The sequence below is a fragment of the Frankliniella occidentalis genome, unplaced genomic scaffold (assembly GCF_000697945.3).
Source record: "Frankliniella occidentalis isolate FOCC.00 unplaced genomic scaffold, Focc_3.1 Scaffold175, whole genome shotgun sequence".
NCBI lineage: Eukaryota > Metazoa > Arthropoda > Insecta > Thysanoptera > Thripidae > Frankliniella > Frankliniella occidentalis.
The window spans coordinates 102,659-107,974 of record NW_026267301.1 but is presented as its reverse complement, the minus strand read 5'-3'; the positions used below and the strand labels follow the sequence as shown (position 1 = coordinate 107,974).

General features: G+C 45.1%; 1 long non-coding RNA gene across 1 annotated transcript; it reads left to right on the top strand.

Moving 5' to 3' along the window:
• The first annotated feature begins 3,761 nt into the window (after positions 1-3,761).
• On the top strand, positions 3,762-5,198 carry LOC127750347 (uncharacterized). Its single transcript, XR_008011639.1, has 3 exons — positions 3,762-4,282; positions 4,364-4,473; positions 4,925-5,198. It is a non-coding gene; the product is annotated as an uncharacterized LOC127750347 (long non-coding RNA).
• The last annotated feature ends 118 nt before the right edge of the window (positions 5,199-5,316 follow it).

Genomic DNA, 5,316 nt, shown 5'->3' with positions numbered 1-5,316 from the left:
TGGGGGCTGGCTTTCAACGTAAATAGCATCAAAATACTACAAAATGGAATCATTAAAAATATCCTGAATGTCAATAGACTATATTCAACTAAACAAGTGTACTGGGAATCTGGTATTATGCCTCTTGATGCATTGGTCAACGCCAAGTTAGCTATGCTCATTCAGAATCATCTCATAGGAAATAAAACCCTAAGTACTCTACTGAAGTCAAACAACCAAGTGCACGTATACCCCACTAGAAACAGTGAGAATCTTCATATACCGAAGATCAGTACCACGCACTATGGAATCAAGAGCAGTTTATATCAAGCTATATCCAAATTCAACTCGCTACCAACTCCTATCAAGCAAGAATCCAATTTTAGAAATTTCAAAAAACGATGTAAATCTCATTTCTTCCAAAATTTTATTGATCTGTACTAACTAAACTTGTTGCACACATACAAAAACCTTGTAGCATCCTTACAGGGCCCAGCCCTAGGGACTTTGTAATTCTCAAATAAAAAAAAATAAAAAAAAAAAAAAAAAAAAAAAAAGTTAACTTTTAGTTAAATCCCTTCCACCCGGGGTATCTTTATCTGAGTTGTTGTCTGTCATGACTAGTCACATTTCATATTCATATTTAAAAGAAAACAACTTTGAAATTTAAGTAAGATTAGAATTTTATTCATAGTTAAAAGAATTGACAGACAAAGTAGATTTCTTTAATCAACCATACGCAGTGCATGTAACTTGGGTCGTGGTCAATAGGAATGCAAAAGCTACTGCTATTATGCTGCTATGTTGTACATACAATGACAGTTTTATCAGAATGGCAGTCTTGACATCAAAGAGAAAATGATAAAAGAAAAACTGTTCGTGTTCGGATCGAGTTTAAACAATACATTGTTTAGTTCGGTTTGTTCGAAGAAAAAATTGGTTCTTCGTGGTCGTGTTCGTTCGACGATTTTTTGGCAAATTTTGTTCGAGTTCGTTCAAATTCGAACTGGCCTCCCAGGTAAATGGGGTTGTATATGGCCATGGCCATATATGATTTGTATATGATCATATACAGCGATATATGCTTCATATATGACGACATATATGTCCACATATATGGTTGTATATGGTCATATATGATCACATTTGCTTGTATATGGGCTTATACATTACCATATATGGGTCCATACATAACCATTTATGTTTCGATATACAGACATGGCTGCCCGGCCGAGTCGATTGTGTTCATTTTCAGCTCGTACAGAGGACTGAAGATTGTCTGAGAGCGTAAGTCGACCCTCAGACAAACGGCAGTCAATCCTCAGTCGAACTGGGCTGAGGATGGGCTGAGGATGGACTGCGGTTTGGCTGTGGTTTGTCTGCCGTTTGTCAGCCGTTTGACAGAGAGAATTGTCTGCCGTTTGACAATGGTTTGGCTACCGATAGACTGCCGATTGTCTGTCGATGAGCTGCCGTTTAACTGCCTTTTATCTACGAATTAACCGTCGCCATCGACAAGGTTCCAGACAACATTCAGACTATTACTTTGCCTCGGGAGGGGGCGATGTGCAGTCGATTGCCTACCTACGGGTGTTTTGTGAAGTGAATTGCCTACCTCTGAGGCAGCTTACTACTGCTGAAAAGCCTCTGTCACCCCCAGAAAACCGCCCCTCCTGAAGTGACTGTGTCTGAGCACGTGTGATTGCGTGAGTGCCCCCCCCCCCTCTTAAGCGACAATCACTCTACCGACATGGGAATCTCAGTTTTCAAACGTTTTAAAAAATGTAAACAGGGGTCTTTTTGTACTCAAACAAACGACTCAATCACTCGGCAAACAATGTAATTTACTGGTATACCATTCTTTTATTCAATAATTTTTATCTTTTGGGATTTTAATCTGGGGTAATGAGCATAATGATAAGAAAAAGATTGCTGAATTACTAAGAAAACAAAAAAGGGCACTTAGACTCATGTATAAAATTAAGGATTTCTCTGTGTCCTGTCGTGAGCTGTTTAAAACTGAAAAGATTTTAACAGTTACCAATCTGTATATTTACCATTCAGCTATGTACGCTAAAAAGCATCTGGATTTGTCTAGCCAGGCTCATGATCATAACACTAGATACAAAAACAGAATTGTTAAAAACAAATATGATCCACTTAATCTTAAGATTAGATCTCATCAAATACTATGTAAACTACCAGAGGACATTTTTAATATACATAAAATTTTAAAATTTAAAAAGCAGCTAAAAAAAATTCTGATTGACAATGCATTTTACTCTTTGGATGAGTTTTGGAATGTCTAACTATCATTAACTATGTGCAATTTTTTCTAACTTTGACTCATCTCAAACTGTTTTCATATGTAAGCTTTTTGGGACCAATAAAATGAATATGAATATCAATATGATACTTCAAACCCACCGGACGCGTTAGTTTAATCAAATATGCAAAGTGATTTACCGGTCACATTATTTGACTTCGGTAAATCGCGAGGGTGAAATGGTCGGGCCGAAGGCCCGACCATCGCCGCCGGCAGGCCAAGCAGGCCCGGCCCCTGCCGAACGGAGTTCTTTGGCTTAAGATTGCCATAGTAAACCATAGGTTGTAGCAAAAAGTCCTAAAAACCGCCAAATAGAAAGGAAACTCTCCCGGTGCTTCACCGTAACATCCCGTTCTCGAGTCTTCGGGGCAAACTTAAAGACGACGGGTTTAAGAGGGCCCAAGGCCCGCTACATCATTCGATTATGTTCCTCAGCAAATCACGTGACGAAAATGGTCGGGCCTGTGGCCCGACCATCGCCGCCGGCAGGCGAAGCAGGCCCGGCCCCTGACGAACGGAGTTGCCGGCGGAGCGAAGCGGAGCTGGCAACTTCGTTTGGCGGAAGGGCGGGTCTGCTTGTTTAACATGCATTAAGCAGGTCTGTTCCATATTTTTCTGACAGCCGGAAATTATTGGCTGAGCGATTAGCGAAGCCCATTACTCCACTGACCGGAAAAGTTTCATTCTGTTTGTCTGTCTGCTTAAACCCGTTGTATCTGGATTTGCCCCCAAGACTCGAGAAAGGGATGTAACGGTGAAGCACCGCGACTACAACCCACCCTTCTGCTTAGAAAACGTGTTTTGGGGGTGGGGGGAGAGTTTCTCTCCTATTTTGCGGATTTTAGGACTTTTCCTACAACTTAATGTTCACGATGGCAATTTTTAGCTTATTTTCGTCTAAAAAGACCCTCTAGCGCCTAAACTGGTAGAGATAGAGCCAAACGGACGAAATTTTCCGCCACAGGTCTCTACTTGAAGAAGTAACCCCTTAAGCGAACATAACAAAAAATTACTTTTTGGAAGAATTTTTGAACCTTGGATACCCCCATTCACACCCTTAGAGGTGGTTGCCAGGATTTGCGGTAGGCGTTTAGTTCTCTAGGAGTGGACCTTAAGATACCCTGAAAATTTCAAGTCACTAGCACATCTCCTTCTAGTGGAACAGACAGACAGACACACAGACAGACACGAGGTCGTTTGCATAAGCCCGCCGGATAGCTTTTTCAAAGCAAAAGGGCGGGCTAAAAATACTTAACATCGACAAATTGTAGATACACTTCGGTTAACTCGTCTTGGGTGACAGCGCCGCAGGCCTAGCTACATGTGCGCCAGGCGCGTCGCAGCGTAACAGTGTTTCGTAAGATATCGCGAAGCCTGTTTAATTTATGCCCTAGAGCTCAGCAACGCGTACATTGCGCCACATTTTGTTTTGACATTGACTTTGTTCCTGCACCCAGAGAAGCGAGATCTTGATTCAACCCCAGTGCCGGGCTTGATCTCTTGTACTTGACTTTTGCGCTTGATTTGATCCCCGCTTGCGCTCGCTCATTGGCTCTCCTCGCCGAGAACTTGTGTGTCGAATCAACCTCAGAATGTACTTGGCTCGCCTATCGCTCGTAAGTGAGAGAGAGAAACTTTACTAAAATTGGTTTGCTGCCGGGCGGACTCGAACCCGCACACGCCAGTGCGAGAAGCTGGAGCGCTATCCCCTGCGCTGCCGCTCTGCTGCTGGGAGGTACGGCCCAGCGCAGCGTCTCAAGCTGCAGCCAGCAGTCGCTTGCCCAGTTCCGTTTCGAGTTATCCCCTTTGGACCGCAGGTGCGCTCGCGTCGCATCTTGAGGGGAGAGGAGGGGGGGGGGCATGATTCAGACTGCCAGTGTCCGCCGGAGCGAAAGCAACGACTGTTGGCGCCGAGACCCGAGAGTCTATAGCGACTGCATCACTTGTTCGAGATTTCGAGATCTGCTGAGGTGACAGGTGAGTGGAGTAAATTCGTGGTGAGTTTAAAATTTGTGACGGTTGCTCACGTTTTCTAATTTTATTTTTTTTGAGTTCCAGAAGTGCGTGTTAGACTCAAGTCGCTCCCTGCGCGAGGGCGATTTGCTCCAGCTTTCCGATGGGTGGGGGACGAGTTGCTGCTGCGCCAGCTCAAAGTGTTCCAGCTAGCGGTATGTACATCTGCTGTTCTAAAATGAAGTTTTTGTAATTAGTGTAGGGGGTCAGCCACGTTCAGTGGGTCGGCACCGCCCGACCGGCCCAACTTCCTCTCCCCCTCCTCCTCCTTTCGCTCGCCGGCGGCCAGTCTCCCGTCCCCACTCGTCGTGTGCGGCTGCCGGCGGCTGCTCCGGCCGGACCGCCGCCCGCTGCCCGCCGCCTCTAGTCGTCTGCCCCTACCACTTTCGACATGAAAATGTGCGCGTATACTTTGTTGAGTGCTGTTGTGTTTTCAAAGTAGTTTCAACCACATGCACAAAACGATAGTGAACATGGAAAGGAGTGTTTACCGCGAGCTAGCCATTTTATAAAGTCAGAGGTGGGGGAATGGGTGCACGGAGGGGCAATTGTGTTCGTTTATGTGCATTTTTGTGTGCACGTGCTAACGAAAGTCTTTCTGATCAGGACGCCAAGAGCACATTACTGTCATGGACGTGGACGCAGCAGGAGCTAGCTCCATCCGGAATAGTCTCAACCTCAGCCCCGAACAGTCATCAACACCCAATCCGGAGTCATCTTTTCCGGCGGGAGTTCCAGATGAAGTAAGTAAATACACTCATTACATCTAGGATTTTCAGTCTCCCCCACCATCCTTTGGAAGTGTTTGGCCACGCAAAGCGCGTCGCCCCACTCCGGCCGCGGCAAGCGCGGTCGTTCAGAAATGAATCTCCTATGCCCCCCTCCCTCCCGCCCCCTCACGCCCCATGTATATCGCGCTCGCGTTTAACTTTCAAAGCATCTTCTATGTCCCATAATGGTTTTATTACTATCACACTGTAAAAATATGTTAGGAGATT